The sequence below is a fragment of the Cavia porcellus genome, unplaced genomic scaffold (genome assembly GCF_034190915.1).
Source record: "Cavia porcellus strain 051 isolate PalLab524CR breed Dunkin Hartley unplaced genomic scaffold, mCavPor4.1 scaffold_20, whole genome shotgun sequence".
Lineage (NCBI taxonomy): Eukaryota > Metazoa > Chordata > Mammalia > Rodentia > Caviidae > Cavia > Cavia porcellus.
In genome coordinates, this window is record NW_026947503.1 from 19,449,074 (window position 1) to 19,467,711 (window position 18,638).

Sequence of the window (18,638 nt, forward strand, 5' to 3'; positions counted from 1 at the left end):
CTCACTACTTTCATGGCCATCCACTCCATTCCTCCCACGGACTTCGACCCCTCTCTCCCTCTCTCTCCTCCTCCCCCTTCTCTCAGACCTAACAGTAGCTGGTTTGGGGGTTCTGAATCTATTGAAATATCTTACCTTTTCAGCTTATTGAAGATGAGAACTTGTTGCTTGTTTGGAGTAGCCCCTGGTTTTTTGGTACTGTGTCACTGTATTTTCTGTGACCTTAGCTAATATTAGTCATAGAATACCAGAACTAACAACTGTTTAAAACAATTATATCAATCCTGACTGTAGTGGTACCAATATCATCAAACACAGCTTAGAAAACAACAAAATGAGCTAACCCTTATTTGCAGCTTTTAATCATATGAACTAGATTTGTGATCATTTAACAAAATGTAAAATAAATCTGATAATCATATGCAATGATTGTGTTAACTTTTCCCTCTATGGTTAAAACTGAAAATAGATTAAAGGGAAAACATAGAAGTAGAAGAAGAGAAAGAGATTAGAAATAAGGTTGGAGGGCAATGGGGGGCCACACCAACTTGGGGAAACTGGTACAGAAGACTGAGGAAAAGAGAGATGGAAGAGATAAAAGCAAGAATAGAACAGAACCATACCCACAGAGATAAGGAACAATTTTCACACTCATACAAAAACAATGAAAGCGAAACAGAAAAGAAAAGGAAAACAAATAGTCCACCTCCAGGATTCTTTCTGGTTTCACTAATAGACAACCTGTGGAGACAAAGTCCTGAACCATACCAATCTATCCCAGCAAAACAGCAGTTGATTTATGGCGCAGTAGTGGATAAACTCAGCAGGACTTCCCTGAGACCAGCCTCATTGGGCTTGCCACAGTCCAAGCAATTTCTACCCATTTGTACCCAGATGAGAGCTGCTAGATGCAGCCAACAGCAGTTCTGGGTTCCAAACTCAGCCAGCCCATTTCCAAATGGCTCATAGCTAATATCTTTCTCCCTATGGGAGGACTAAGTCCTCTGTACTCACCACCAGCCAGTGCAGTCCTCCACATCTGCTGCTCTCCTACGCTGCTGCATCTCTTTGCAGAGACATTCAGGGTCACCAGCCATCACTGTTTCCATGACTATGTGTCCTGAAGTTTGAAGAGCTCCTTTGGCACACTGAGTCCCATCTTAGGCAAAAGGTGCCACTGGCTACCATCTTCTTCTTCACTGAAGGTTTTCTTTGTATTCACTCTGTAGCTTTGATTTGCACTTCAGATTTTTTGTGTCGAAGGGACCCACTTCCTTCTTTCTTGTCTTCCACATGATGCTATATTGGAGCATCTGGATAGTGACTCACAGTGAGGTTGTTTTCTTTGCTACTTACCCCTGTGCTATCTTCCCAGAAATCTCTTTCTACTTCCTGAAGCAGATCTGGAAGTCCTATTTCCTGAATGTCCTTTCATGGTTGCTTCAATAGATTCAAAATATTTATGGAATTTTTGATCAAATAAAAACAATATAGCATGTTCTCATCCACCTTATTCACTGTGTGCAGCTTCGAGGCCCTTCCCAAAGTCAAAATGACCATGAAGATAAATGCTTTTTAATTGTTTGAGAACTTGTAAACATCCATGACAGTGTAACTAAAGATACTCATGAAAGAAGAATCCAGAATTGCTTTAGAAAATGACAAGAATGATGTGAGAATTGTGTTCAAAGCAAGGAGGAATATTCCAAGGGGAATTAACAGCAACGTGTCTTTTACTGAATTTTTAAAATTTAAACATTCATCATAAGTTTTGATTACATAAATTCTTCTGCGATATCACACAATAGGGTGATTAAAGTTTTTAAAAAGTATCATGTATTTCAAGGTAGGTACAAGGGAAGATTTTCATTGTTCTCACCATAAAGAAGTGATACCTGTTTAATGTGAAGAGATTCCATTTACCCTGATTTGATTATTAGGTACAAATATCACACTGTGTCCCCAAAATACATTCAATTATTAAATCAATCAGAAACTGTTTTAAAAGGTTAAAATTACATAAAACAAAACAAATTCTTTAAAGTGAAGTGCTTGGAACACAAAAAAGACAGGGGAAAAAACCTCACACATTATTTTTTATGGAAAAAAGTCAAACAAAATTTTATGATAAAATAAGAGTAATACTAGTTATTACATTGCATATTGGTATCTTTTGAAGTAGTTGTTCATAATACAAAATATGGGCATATAAATTTTTAAATTGCTCTTAGAACAAACTTGCCTTTTCTTTCTTTTTTTTATTTTAAAGGGGATGAAACAGAACGATAAAACAAAACACAATATAAACAGTGATAAGAAGGCAGGAAATCCATAATAGTTACTGTGTGCATAGTGTTATCCTCTAAATATTTGCTCAGACTACCTGTGTTAGGCTTGCAAAGTCAAGCAATACAAGTATTCGGTTGTTTCTTTACTTCCGTTGTTATCATCTCTGCCCATGTTCCTCTGAATCAGCCAGTGACCTCGTAAGGCTGGGGGGCAGGTCTCATTCCTGTTTCTCTGGGGCCACCAGGGCCACTGCTGGCACACGGGAGCCATGCAGCTTCCTTCCTGTTTCTCTCCCCCAAAAAACCTCCCTTTTCAATGAACTAAGAGACATTAATAGTAAAACTGACTTGCATTTTTGTTTTGCTTTTGCCTTCTCTCCTTTCCCTTTTGCCCATTTTCACTTCTGTTTTCCTTTTGAATAATTTCTTCCCATTCAGTATCTATTGTATATTTTAGATCTTATTCTATCAGCTTCTCACAGCAGGGAGACATCATATATTCTTAAGTTTCTACTACAGACCAGGTACCATTCCAGTGGGAGGTACGAATGAAACCAGCAAATGATTTACTCACTGACTCATACTCTTTTAATAGATTTGGGATATATTAAGAAATAAAGAGGAAAGTGAAGCTATTAAATTTATACCAAGAAGAACTTGAATAGAAGTTTGAGAGTTAGAATACTAGGTTGAAATTGCTCATTAACTAGTTTCTCAGGAAGATTCAAAATAAGATTTACAAACTGAATGTTACACATTTATTCTTTCCCTTTTGAGAGCAAGCCTGCCATCTAGTGCCATCAAAGGAATCTGCACAAAACCTTTGTCATGATTTTTAATCTAAAGAAATATGAATTAAATATAATCATCTCCTTACTCAAAACATCAAATGTTCTCACTTTGCTTTAAATAAAATTCAGATTACTAGATTTGGAGTTCAAGTGAGTACACCACCTAGACACCATCTAGTCGCCATCTACCAGGGGTAGAGAATTAAGAAATCTGGAATTTGATTCCATTGTATCACTAACTTCCTGTATGATCTTGAATTAATGTCTCGATAGTTTTTTTTTTTTATTTTAGATGATGTGTGTATAAAAAAAGATGTTTAGATCCAATACTTAAGGGAGCATCATGGTATTTGACAAGATATTATACACCTATTTCTCTTTATTTCTCCTTCTTCTTCCACACAGAATTCTCCCCGGGTTTGAGGGTTTGATATGGACTAAGAAATGTAGTGGTAGAGTATCTTCCTGGCATGAATGAAGCTTTGTTTGGAATATACAATATCATAAAATAATAATAATAGTAATAATAGGATATCCTAAGCAAGAACATCCCAATCAAGCCCTTTACAAAATTCATGAGAAATACTTTAAATAACTGCTACTGCTGTCAGCCACTGTATTTAAGGGCAGTTTGACATGCAGCTATAGTAACTGCAGTAAGGGCCGAGTTTAGAATCAGCTCTTCTACTTGTGGTTCAACATTGGGTAAATTTCTTTGTCTTCCTAAACCTGAATTCTCTAAATATGAAAAAGAGATTGATCACATCACCTACTAAATTGGGTTGTTTGCATAACAAATCACTATTAAGCACTTGACATTCTGTCCAAGAAAGACCTCAACAAATATCAACCACTATTAGTAAATATTTTGAATAATTCTCTGATCATCATCAGCAAATATTATATGTCATTCTTTTATGTAACCCTTAAGATACTTTCAGTTGTTGTTGACTATTTGTGTACATTTAAGAGTATGTGTTTCCCTCACTGTCTTCAGCTTTAAGAACATGATCTCCTACAGATGAATGTATACATCCATTTTGCAATGGATTTCACTTTTCCACTTGACTTTCTACCCTGCTTATGGGAAGGGTTATTTCAAAGGAATTTATCTCAGTAGTAAGTGTAAAATGAGGATGATACCAATGTAATTTCTTTGAGGACTATTGGCTGAGGGTTTGTTCTCGTCAATTCAAGTCATAGCCCACTAGTACTCTTACTTTTCCTCTACTTATATTCTCTTTCTCCTGTAATTGTCCACATAATGAAGAGGTAACTATCCTACATTATATGGCTGTTATGGTTAATATATTGCATCAACTTGAGAAGTTAAAAATTTAACTTTAAATTTAAGAGACTCAACAGGGAGCCAGGATCCTTACTTTGTAAACATCAAGCTGCACAAGAAAAGTGCACAAAGGTGATGTGAGTGCTACACCTACCCTGTGTGGGAGGATAGTCTGCTTACAATATAGGGGTGAAGAAGAGGCTTGTTCTCCCCTCTTCTGCTCCTATAGCATTGATGTCTTCTGCCACCTTGCAGTATTGTCCCTGTGCCATGCCTTCTGCTTGGAGCCAGCTGATTATGGACTGAAACCTCCACAAACTCTGAAAAATAAATCTTTTGAGCCTTAATTTAGGGTGTCAGGTGTTTTTTTTTCCAGTAACAAGAAAAAAGTAACAATAGCTAATCAAACAGATTTTGGAGTGTAATTATGGGTCCCAAATTTTCAAAGATCATTTAATTTCTCAATGACACATTCTCTGACTTGCTTTGAGACCAAAGTTTAACCTGAGATAACTAACTCCCACTGTAACTCCACACTATGATAAAAAAATTTATGAAATGGGACTCTCATTAAAAAGTTTATCCAAAGTTCACTACAGATATTAGTAGATAGCAGGTATCTAATGTTCTTTAAAGAGAGCTTCAAGGGCATTCACTCGAGATAAGCCAAAGGCCAAGTCTGATGACTGTGAGCTCAAAGCCTGCATCCAAGGTATTGGTGAGAATGCTGGAGATTTAACCAAGAAGGATGGGAAATGGAAGTTTCTTTGGAGAAAAAGAGGAAATTGATGCTTCTTCTCACGACATGATGTAGGAGGGGGAGTGAATTCCCTATATCTTAAATCACTGAATGAAGGACAAAATTTGAGAAAAAAGAAAAATATTCACAGAGAGTGATGTGCTTGCCACTAGGGGAAACTGTCTCCCGGGCAATCAAGCATTTGCTTTGGTGTGGAAATCTTGGTCCTTGTGGAATAAGGAAATGAGAACTAAATCAAAGGAAACCTCTTGGCTCAAAGACTAGAGGGCACTATCACACACAGAAGCTGAGACACAGGGAGAGGATGCATTTGTGTGGTAGAAAGAAAGAGAACATTTAAATCATGAGTCCCATCCACTGAGGACAGGTTCAGAGATGAAAGACTTCGAGCATCCCTATTATGTCCTAGAGTTATGACCCATCCCAAACTTGAGCTCAACTTCCAAGGAGAAAAAGCTTTATGGAACAATTTAGATAGCATCTGCACCATCTTTGAACAGGACTGAGAGGGCCACGTAGTGTTGGAGCTATGAAACAAGATACGCTCAACAGGCGGGCAGTCTTCACACCCCTGCTTCCACTTGTGCCAAATTTTCAGTCATGTGTGCAGGTTTAGAAGCTTTGGGACAGACATGAGCAGTTCTCATGAGCATCACCAGCAGAGTGTGGTAATTTCATGGACCAGCTGGAGATGTCAGCTTTTATCTCTGCTTTCTGGGCATGGTGAGGCATTAGAGAAGATTCCAAATTGAATGAGCACAAGAAGGAAGACAATGAATTAAAGAGCAACTGGGCATCAATGAGTGAATGCAAGAGAGGGATTCTTGAAGGCTCATGACTATCTGTGAGAGCTAATACATAAAAAATGATAAGTTTGGGATTGTCTGGAAGACACATGCCATAAGACATCATATAAAGATGTGAGTAAAGCAGTATTTATAAAAGGAAAACAATAACTTACATGCAGAACGTGGAAATCTTACCAAATCTCAATGCAAGTAATGCCACTTCAACATCTTTATTGATTCCCAACAAAAAGACTTTTGTAATAATGCTGGTTAAACACACTTAGGGACCACCCTGAGGAACTCTTGGCATGCTCATTTTTGGCTGCTGTTGGTGATTCTGATGCACAGCTACACTGCTAGACAATTTTATCATTCAATTAAGCTCTTAATGGTGCTTCTCATTGTGATACCTGAATCATGAAAGATGTCATCTACATCTAACCAAAATAAATCACAAAATGTATTTTATCTCTACCTTTACACTATCATATTCTGCCTAAGTGATTGTTAGTGTATAAAGTGCTCCATATGGAGCATTTACTTATACTGTGGCTTATGCTGCATACTTCCATCATCCATTTAACCATTTGGAAGCCCAAAGGACCTTTCTGGAACAAGTCATTTTCCTCAGAAGACAGTCCATGCTGCCTAATCTGCTCCACAGGTGTTCCACTAAGAGGACCCTCCTCATGACTGTCTCCCCATAACAACTGTCTGAACTGCCATGTCCTCTAAATTCTGTCTCCTCTGCTAAAATATACGTGTACAAAGGCAAGGGATTGAGATTGTGATATTCACTGTACATCTCACTGACTTAACAGTATACATGGAATTTAGTAGGTGCTCAAGAAATGTTTGTAGAAGGAATGAATTAATGAATATCATTAGGGGGCCAAATTTGCTCTTTGAGTCTCACTGAGGTTGAGTTTGACCTCTTATTGATTTCTGCTTTGTATTGACACAAGGAAAAACAAATACCATCAGTGGAAAGGGTAATTGGAGAATATTCCTGTGGTACTTGAAAGTCCAGAACAAAAAGGCAAAGTGCATTGTCAGTCAGAGAGAGAAAGAATAAGGACACATTACAGCAGAGCAGGGGTCTGGTAGAGCACTGAGTTGTGTTGCCAGAGAAGTGGGCCCTCATCCCAACAGCCCCTTTCTTTGCTCCTTTTAGTAACTAATGGCTGATAGATAGGATGACTTCAGGCCATGGCAAATACTAAGTAGCATCAAGGTAAAGTAACCCATATTTTGTCCTCAATATAGTTTTGAGAGTGAAATGGGAAGCCCCTGATTGTTACACCATCAACAGAAGTAATTCAGGAGTGAAGCAGGCATACTAGGTATATGTCACCCTGCTAACCTAGATAGGCCTTCAGATCTTCCAAGGCACAACATGTAGGAAACAGTTTGATTGCTTAAATGCAGGAGTTCTTTTGTTTTGTTTTGTTTTATCTTGCCTTGCTTTGTTTTGTGTTTGTCTGAAGGACATCTGTGCCTTCACTTGTAACACTTTTCCTGAAAATTTCTAAACAAGAGGAGGACTGATTGAAAAATGGTAAAGGAAAAAATATATACATCCTGGTAAGTACAAAGACAAGTGCCTCATTGGACCACTGCCCAAATGATGTCTTGCTTTTTAGTATTATTATTTTTAAATTTAATTTGCATTGTCACCCTAGAGAGAACCAAGCCTTGCCTGACACAGGAAGACCTGTCAAGGTTGCTCTTTCATGGACTCTGCCCTTTCTCAACTCACTGATACACAGTTAGTCAGAGTCTGGTTTGGTGCAGTTCACCACGCATGGAAAATGCCCTGTTTCCCTAGTCATTAAGAGTGTGGATATACATGTGTTAGGAAAGCAGCAATTTCTTGAGTGACTACAATATTGTGTGTGGCAAACACACTTAAGGACACAGTGTTTGTGTGAAAAGAAGGAGAAAAGTTGCTGAATGAACTCAGACGGGCATTAACATACAAAAAAATAAAAATATTAAAAATGAAACTACTATTCAAGAACAGTCAAGAAAGAAAATAGACACTTTTTTCTTTGTGAAATACAGGCCAAGGAAATCTACCTTTTCATTTACCACATTCTTTTTTTAAAGAAAGTTGTAACATATAAGTTACAACTGATGACTTATATGAACTTATTTATTTAATATTCTACTAAACGCATTCTTACTAACTAAAACTTTGTATGTACATTAAGATATAATCTTGGTGTTTTGCATTCTATCACTGTAACAACTGCAATTGTTTTACTACCATAAAATCCTCTCTATTCTACCTGTTCATTCCTTCTTTCATAATCCCAACCATTAGAAATTAATGATCTTATTACTATTACCATAATTTTTCCTCTCCCAGAGTGTCATAAATTGGATTTATACTATGTATAATATTTCAGATTTGATTATCTTACTCAGAAATATGCATTTCAAGCTTTTCCCTGTCTTCTCATGATACATTATCCACTTTTTAAAAAAACAAAAGATAGAAATGATACAAATTTCAAAAAAAAATAGGTAATTAACATTAGCTAATATATTGTATATCATTATCTTAGAAATAGTTGTTCAGGTTAAAAGATCTAGGCATAAAAATGATCAATCAATGAAAGCACAAACTATTCTTTTGGATGAACTTACAGAGATATCAGTATAGTTACCATCTATTTATACTTTCTAGGAATCTGTTCATTTCCTCTGTGTTTTCCAGCCTGTGCACGTAAAGATTTTCAAAGTAATTGTTGATGATCTTCTGAATTTCCACAGGATCTATAGTAATATTATCATTTTCATTCCTCATTGCATGAATTTACATTTTTCCCTTTCTTGATTTGGTTGGCTAGGATTTTAGCAATTTTATTTATTCTTTCAAAGAACCAACTCTTCAATTCATTAATTCTTTGTATTGTTTTCTTAGTCTCAATTGTGTTAATTTATGCTCTGGTCTTTATAATTGCCTACCTTCTGTGAGGTCTGGACTTGTCTTGCTCTTCTTTTACTGGAAGCCTAAGGTACAACATTTGGTTGTTTATCTGTGCTTGTTCTGTTTCCTCATGTGAGAATTCATTGCTATATGTTTCCCTCTTAGGATCTCTTTCATTGCATCACACAGGTTCTGATAAGTTGTATATGCATTTTCACTGATGTGGAGATACTGTTTAATTTCTTCTTCACTTTCATCTGTAACACATTGATTGTTCAGGAGGTTGTTATTTAGTTTCCATGTGTTTACTTAGGTTTTGCAGTTTCTTTTGCCATTAATTCGCAATTTTAGTACACTATGATCAGATGATCTGCCAGAATAATTTAAATTCATTTACATTTATTTTAGCATGTTCTGTGGGCTAATATAATGGTCTATTTTAGGGAATGTCCCATGTGCAGCTGAGAGAAATGTGTATTCTAATGTTGTTAGGTGGAACACTCTGTAAACATCCAGTAAGACCATTTGTTCACAGATTTGATTCAGTTGTTATTTTTTAGCTGATTTTTTGTCTAGTAAATCTATCTCTTTGTGACAATGGAGTATTAAGGTACCCCATTACAATTGTATTATTGCATATTTGATTTTTCATGACTATTAGTATTTGTCTTTTATAGTTGGATGTACCTGCATTTGGTGCATATATATGCATTATTGTTATGTCTTCCTCTTGAATTTTTCCCCTAACAAGTATGTAATGATCTTCTTTATCTTTTTTTTATAATTTTTGGTTTGAAGTTCATATTGCATGCAAACAGAATAGCTTCCCCTGGTTTTCTCTGGACTCCTGTCTTGTGGAATATTATTTTCCATCCTTTTACTGTCAGTCTATGAGTTTGTTTTTGAGTTAGATGTGCTTCTTGCTTACAGCATATTGTTGGATCCTTTTTCTTGATCCATTCTGTCAACCTATTTCTTTTAGTAGATGAATTGAGGCCATTTACGTTATGGTTATTACTGATATGTATTGGCTTAACTTTATCATATTATTTTCCTATTGTTGATTCCCTGCTTTTCACCCCATTTAATTGCTTGCCCTGCCTCATGGTTTCTTTTTGTTGTTATACTTGGAATTGTGGTCATTTTTTTTAAATCTCTATCTAGTATGTACTTCAGTATTCTTTCTAGGGATGGTTTGGGGAATGTCTTAGTTACTTTTTATTCATTGCTGAGATAAAATATCGGATGACCAAAGTTTGGAGAGGAAAGGTTTATTTCTTACAGTTTTTGGAGGTTTCATACTCAGCTGGTTCCAAGGCAGGCTGGCATGGCTGGGCCACAGTTGATGGCAGCCACAAACAGCAAGGAAGAAACCAGCAAGAGAGAGAGAGAGATACACCTTCTTTCTGCCATAACATTATATTCTGGCTCCATCCCTATGTGGGTGTAACAATGACACCATCAATCCAAGCACTAGACAATGAACCAATCACAAATACTGATGCAAATGCATGAGGCCTGGGAGCCACAGGGAAGATGAATTTCTTCAGTTGTCTTTTGTCATGATAGTATCTTATTTCTCCATTAATTTTGAAAGAAACTTTCAGGATACATCAACCTGGGTTCAAGATTTTCTTTCCAGGCTTTCTAAGCTCATCCTGACTTCAGGGTTTGTGTTAAGAAGTTGGGAGTTTTCCTTCGAAGGTGAGCTGTTTCTTTTTTCTAACAATTTCTAGTACTCTATTTTTATGCTCCATTTCTTGGATCTTGATTATTTGATGTATGTGTGTAGATTTATTTTGCTCATGGCTTTTTGAGTTCTATATGTCTCACTTATCTATATATTAGATTCTTTTCTCATGCTTGAGAAATTTTCTGTTATTACTTCTTCAAATAGATGTCAGTTATGTTGACTGCTGTATTTTCATTGAAACTTATCAGTCATATTGTTTTACTTTGCATTGTCTTAGAGTTGTTTAATTGTTATTTCATGGTCCCTTGTTATTTTTAAGAGTTCTTTCCTTTCATGATTGCTAGCTGCAATCATGTCTTCAAAGTCTGAAAGTCTAAGTTTTGTTTGTCTTTGACTGAGCTAAACATGTTTACTTGAAGAAAGATAACCTCTTTAATAAATTATGTTGCAAAATTTGGTTTTCCACATGCCAAAAACTGAAACTAGACCCATGTTTATCACCATGCACTAAACTAAAGTCAAAATGGATTAAAGATCTAAATATTAAAACAGAAACACTAAATCTACTGGAAGACAAAGTAGGTAGAAATCTTGAGTATATTGGGGTAGGCAAAGTGTTCATGAACAAAACACAAATCACACAGGAAATACTTCAAAGAATCCACAACTAGGATCTCATTTCATTAAAAAGTTTTTGCACTTCAAAAGAAATCACCAACAGAGTGAAAAGAAAACCCATAGAATAGGAAAGAATTTTAGCCAGCTTTCTCCCAAAGGATTTGTACTTAGAATATATAAATAATTGAAAAACATCAGGATCTCCAAGTTTAAAGACCCAATCCAAAAATGGGCATCTGAGATGAACATGCCCTTCTCAGATGAAAATATACAAATAGCAAAAAAAAAAGAGAGAAAGAAAAAGAGATGAAAGAAAGAAAGAAAGAAAGAAAGAAAGAAAAAGATTAAACATCACTGGTCATTCAAGAAATGCAAATTAAAGCAGCATTGAGATTCCATCTCACTCCAGAAAGAATGACTGCCATCAAGAAATCAACTGATAACAAATGGTGGCAGGGCTATGGGGGAAAAGGAACACTGCTGGCAGAAGTATAGAACCCTGTGGAAACCACTGTGGAAATCAATGTAGAGGGTTCTCAAAAAACTAGAATTGGAAGTTTCATTCAATCCATCTATTCCCCTTCTGGGTATTTTCCCAGAAAAACTGAAAATGTGGAGCCAAAGAGATATATATGCACCCATGTTTACAGTCGCACAATTTGTAAAAGCTAAACCTTGGAAACAACTCATCAACTACAAAATGAATTTTAAAAAGTGGTATTTTTATACAATGGAATATTTCTCACCTATAAAATAGGATAGTATTGAGGTTTTCATAGGTAAATGGAGGCAACCTGAGTCCATACTCATAAGTAAAATAAATCAGACTCACATTTATAAATATCATAATGTCTCCTAGTATTAAAAAAATAGAAAAATAAAAAACTGAAAGAATAAAAAAATCCAAAATGTTCAATAGATATTGTAGTAATGAAAGGGAAAGATAGTGCTTGAAAGGAAAGAGCAATAGGGATAGAGGAAAGGAGAAAACGAAGAAAAGAAAGATTATATGTATGTTGATAAACATATAAATGTATGTATGTATATGTATGCAACATACATAACTATACTACTAATCTCTATTAGTTTATCAATAAGAAAACTTCATGCTGTGATTGTTTGATTGATCATTTCTGTGACTAGATCTTGTAACCTGAACAACTACTTCTAAGATAACAATATGCAACATACTAACTAGTGTTAATTTCCTACTGTTTTTTATTTGTTTTTTTGAAACTCTGATCATTTCTATCCTTCTGCTTTTTAAAATAAAAAAAAAAATTGGGGGATAAAATCTAACTTCAATTTCATTCAAGAGATTTTTCTGGCTTTCAATGGAATTTTTAATTTTCTGGGTATCTCCTTGAATTTGTTTCATGAATTCTATTTATTTCCTATGTTGTTCATTCAAGGTTTACATCGTTTTTCCATGCTCCTGTACTTTTTTTTATCTATGTATTCTCTAGCCATGCTGAGCAATTCCTTTATTAAGGTTGTCATTTTTTCTTTACCTGAAAGACTATTTTTAATCTGATTTCCTATATGTCTCATGGATTTGTTTATTTTAATTGATATCTTTTAAGAAATTTAAGGTGTGTGACTTCCAATGACCTCTATTTCGAGGTGTCTTGTACTTTTTCTGGATGGGCTGGGAATTTGAGATTGTATTTTGCTTCTTCACTTTGTCATTTTCACTTCTTGGGTTAACATTTCAGTCTTTTCAATACTGTTAGTCTTGACTGTACATTATGTATGTCTTAGAGTCCTACTATGTGGCTGACATTCAAACAGTTGCTGGGCTTTACAGTGTAGGAGAGTGGCCAATCCTCCCGCAGACCAACTGTGTGACTCCTATATTCTTCCTAGGCTGACTAGCCTAGGAATATTGATGTGAACCAACACTTAGCTTTTACTGTTACTGTGGCTTCAGCCTCTTCCAGGCTGCCATATTCACATGTATATTCATATGCATATAGTTTGTGCTCCAGCTGGGACCCTACTGTGTCACTGGGGGCCTCACCAAGGTCCTCCAAGTGGGGAGAAGGTTGGCCAAGGCTCCTGCTGACCCACTGACATCTCTGCTTATTGGCAGGGGGAGGGGGGCTCACTGAACTTTTGCTAGCCTGCTAATGTTCTCTGGATGGGTGTAGGGGTTGCTGAGGCTTCCACCGGTCCATGAAGAAGTCCAGGTGGTAGAAGGGGTTGCTGACAGTCCTGTGGGCTGCTGAGGTTGTCTTCCTGTGGGGGATAGGTAGTTGAGGCTCCCCTCAGCTGCTGATGTCCTCCAAGAGTGGAAGAGGGGCAGCTGATGATCCTGTACGCTGCTGAGTTCATCTGGGTGCAGTGGAGTGTTGTGCTAAGTCTCGCCTTGGCCATTGATGTCATCCAGATGTGGGGAAGGAGTGAAATTACCCACTTTTTTTCCTAAGTAGTGCTTTATATGGATGTACAATAGGATTTTTTAGTCTAACTTATCAAGAGATAACTTGATTTCTCCCAGGTTTCATAAAGAATAGAAATATTCTGCAATCCTCTGCTGTAACAAGTGTGCTTTAAAAAAAAAAAAGGAATTGAGATGTGTTATGTGCATGTACCAATTCCCCAAAATGAATTAATCATTATACACTGCAAATATGTACTAATAAAACTTTTTAAGTAAAAACTGAATAAAGCTACTATTAATTTTGTATGCAGGTTTTTGCATAGACATGTATTAAATCATTTGAGTAACTGCTAAAGAGTACAATTGTTAGATTGTATGGTAACAGGATGTTCAGTTTTGTAAAGCACTTCCAAACTGACTCCCAAAACGCCAATTTGTATTCCAATTACAATAAGTAAGAGTTTCTGTTTCTATAGCCTTGCCAGAATTTGGTGTTACCAGTGTCTGGCCATTTTAATAGCTGCATCACATTGTGATTTTATATTTCAATTCCCTTAATGATATGTGATGTTAAGCACATAGTTACTTATTTAATGGCTATCTATGTATCTTCTTTGGTAAGTTTCCTGCTGGTATATTTTGCCCATTTTTAATTGATTATTTGTTTTTTGCCTAATTTTAATTATTTGCATATTTTAGGTACAAATCCTTTATTAGACATATGTTTTATAAGGGTTTTTATGTCACTTCATGCTTTGTGGTGGTGGTGGTGTTTTGTGGAACAAAAGCTTAAGTTCTTCACATTTTCTTTCAAGGATTGTACATATTGTGTGTCTAAAAAAGTTCTTGCCAAATGCAAAGTCACCTAAGATTTTCTGCTTTGTTTTTTTCTACAAGCTAAAGTTTTGAATTTTATATTTTAATCTATGATTTATTTTGAGTTAATTTTTGTGAAAGTTTAAGGCTCCTGTCTAGATTCATTTTCTGAAAAATTTTGGGCATGATATCCAATTATTGTATTCCCTTTGTTGAAAAAAGTGTTTCTTCCCCTTTGACCTCTCCTTGCTCCTTTGTGAAGATCATTTGATTGCAACTTTGTGGGTCTGTTTATGAGTCCCCTATTCTGATCCATTTATCTATCTATTCTTTTAACAGTATCATATTATTTTGATTATGGAACTTTATAGTAAGTATTGAAATCAAGTAGTATCTTCTTTTTCTTCCTCTTCTTCCTCTTCTTCCTCTTCTTCTTCAGCACCATGTGACTATCTTGGACTATCCTCCATTGTTCCCAGCTTCCTTTTAACTTGATTCTAAAAATGAGAGTGTTTATGAGTCTCCATTTTTCTCAGTACTCCACTCCTTTTGACATAACCTCAGGCCATAGTGGCATATTTACCCAAGAATGATTTCCTAATTTTTCCACTTCCATCATTTTTCTTAATTGTTTTGAAACATTTTAATCCAAAAACTACATTAATTACCCATATTGATTTCATCTGGACATCTCTAACTTCCAACCAGAGATTTTATTAACATGAGATACTGTTATTACACTTTTGATACTATTACCATAAAAGTAAAAAGCAGAAATAAATATGTAACCTGACAGCAAGTGCAATGAGTGCCAGCTTAAATTCAGGTGAGTCACTAAATTACGTGTTCAGAGGAGGAATTAGACTAAATGTAGGTGATCCTCCCTCTCCAAATAGCTAGCAGATTTAAATGTCATTATTTGCTTTGCGCATACCGAAGACTTAAACTGGAGATTAAGAAGGTGATTGTTGAAGGAACTTCTTTCAAAAGAAATATGCACAGAGTACACCTATTCTCCTTCATAAATGAGGCCTCTCTCCAGTCTTTAGGGTTACTTCAGGAGGACCTCCTATATGTTCTCTGCTGTTAGAAGTCACTAAGCTGAGAAAATTAGAGTGTAGCAGAAACCAGCTGTATGTGAGAAATACCCATTTCTAAAGTTATCAGAAAGGCAACTTCCTGGGGACAGATGCAGACCCTGGTGGAGTGGTAACCTGGATCACTGTACAGGAACTGTGGACCTCTGGTTTCAGCCTTCATAGAGTATAAATTGTCAAACCTACTTTCAGTGGTAAACAAACTGAAGCTGGGCCGCCTGTCATCTTAGCAGTTAGGAAGCTGGGACAAGCGGATAGCTGCTAGCTCAAGGACAGCCTGGGCCAGATAGTCAGTTCAAGGCTAGCCTGAACATACCAAGACCCTGTCTCACACACAAAAAAATTAATCAAACTGGACAGAATGTAGGAGGCACGGTTTCAGCTTATGTATGGGCCACGGATAGTATAAGGTCATGATGATTAGAAGAAGTAATCACTTCTAGGAAGCTCCACTGCCCCCTGGCTCTCTACAAGAGAAAACACTGCAAAGATCTGGGGCCTGGGAAGAGAATGAAATGATAAAATTCAAGGCTATGAGCTGAAACTTGGCAGTCATGCACTAAAGAAGCTGCTCAGAGAGAGAATATGGGAATGGATGAATTTTCTTGAGTCTTTGGCCAAACCTTACTTTGCAATTCAGAGTGAGATCCATCAGGCTGGATTTAACAGAGAATAACCACTAAGAAACTTAGACAGAAATTCCAAGGCTTTTAACAAAGAAAGATATATTTCTGCCCTAACCAATGGAGCAGAAAGCTCCAGAAACAGATATTCAACTGAGATACTCATCAAAGATTTCATGAAGACCATGGATAAGGAGGTGGATTATTTTTACCATAAAACAGAGGTTCACAAACTTTATAATGAAGACATAGATGGTAGACAGTTTAAGCTGTGCATGTTGTGCACAAACACCCTTACCTCTTTCTATCAGTTTGTGTATTCTCTTCTAGGAAGCTGTGTGTGTGTACCCTCTTATCACTAGCTGGAGATATTCTGGGGTGATAAATGACCTTTCCAAGGAAGAGAGCAGGTGGACCAGGCAGGAGGTAGGAGGAATGTTTATGATCACACAGGTGAGCCTCTTTTTCAGCCCAACAACCTCCAGATTCTGAAGACTTATCTTCCTAGAGAGCATAACTATCTCAGGAGAGTCACTGATTCAGAAACAGAGAAACTCCACTGTGCATGCAGTTCTGTGGGAAACAGGTGCTGGGAGAACAAGGGTCTGAGCAGAGGAAACAGCAGGCATGGTGTCTCTGGCTTGCAGCACTGTTCCATCCCAGAGATCCCCACTGGGCTGAACTTGGCTCTCAGGCTGTAGATGCTAATTACTACCCTCTAGTAGGAACTGTTCTAGTCCACCGAGACCAAGACCCCAACTAAGCTTCATTTGGTCAGGTCCAATTGCCAGTAGTACGTTTGCAGAAAACAATATATATTTGAAGAATGATTGTACATTGTATAAATCTGATGGAGTATATTAACAACTCCAAGAAATTCAATAAACCTTAAACAAGAGAGAGGAATTTTGCCCAAAAAAATCCAAGTAACTAAATTATTAGGGTTGTAGGACTTATTACTCAAGCCAGCTGTTAGCCAGCAAGCAGGGCACTGCCTACACGAGGGAGCAGGTGGCCCTTGATCTAGACAACATACTAGTCTCTGCAAGCAAAATGATTGCTCACAATGTGACAGCTTATAAATCAGCAGAACCGCACTTTCCTCTTAGTGACCCCCAACCCTTCTTCAGAAGCACAGGTAATTCTGAGGTACAACCAGTGCTTGACATATAAGGAGGCCCTGGGTTCAAATTCCAGCACAAAGAAAGGTGGGGATGGAGTGAGAGAGAGAGAGAGAGAGAGAGAGAGAGAGAGAGAGAGAGAGAGAAAGGAAGAATAAGAAGAACAAGAATAAGAGGAGGAAAGAAGAAAGGAGATAGAGGAAGAGGACAAAGAGAAAAGGAGACAGGAGAGCGGAGGAGGTAAGGGGATGTAAGAAAGAGAAAATAAATATAAAAATAGCAAGTGGGTGAGGATCAGTAGTAGGGAGGAAGGAGGATCACCTTCTTCTAGACCCCAGGCTTCTCAGTCCCTACCCACACTGTGGGGGAGAACTCTACTAATAAATCAGGTTTGCGGGACTTATCCAACTCTAGTGAGTACATAGTTCACCTGGGTGTCTTGTGCTAAGCTCTATGACTGAGGTGGAGCCAAGGGCAGTATTTCTAAGGAGGTCCTAGGGGACGTTAACAATGTTCAATCCATACCACTCTTCAATAGTGAGGGTTCAAACTTATACCTGGGCCTACAAATTCTTAACTACTGAATACAGTCTGTAACATTAAGCAATCATAGACTTGCAACAGTGTAAGCGGGACCTATGAACAGCCAGAGTTTCCATGCTGGTACTAGGGAAGGATCTCCCAATAGTAAGTAATGTTATAGGTATAATGACAGCCAAAACAAGGCTTCTTCTGTGATTAAATTCCATGAAACTAGCCAGTGTACTGTATTATTTACACTGCTAAAGGCATACATTATGTTAGCTCTGAGAAGCTGAAAAAGGCTCGTATTCATCTCATTGTTCCCAGTGCTTGTGACAGAGAAGAAGGATTGTCTGTGCTGGCTTGCCCAGGCTACACACAGCACCTGGATGTTTCCTTAAACACCAGACTGGAAAGTGCCATAACCTGTATTTTAAACAAGTTTAACAATCAAGTCAGCACGCTGAGTGAAGCAGATTGTGCTCCACTGTTTGGATGGACTTCATATAACCAGTTGAATGCCTCAAGGGAAAACATGAAAGAGAAAGAATTCTGCTTCCTCAAAGCCTTTTAAATCCTGCTGCAAGAGTGCAAGAGCCACCTCCTTTAAGCCTGTCTCCCTCTCTCTGTCTCTCTCCAGATGTGTGTATATATATATATATATATATATATATATATATCATAAATACACATGGAGATACAAATGTACAGATGTAAATGCAGGCAGAGGTACATGTCCACGTAGAGATATATATGGACAGATACATGCATAGATATATACGGAATTACACTTCTGTGGGCAGACGCATACACATAAGTTTATATAGATATGGAGATATAGATGGAGACAGAGAAAAGTACATGTGGAGATATAGATACATGGACAGATATATATGCTCACATTTATATACATGG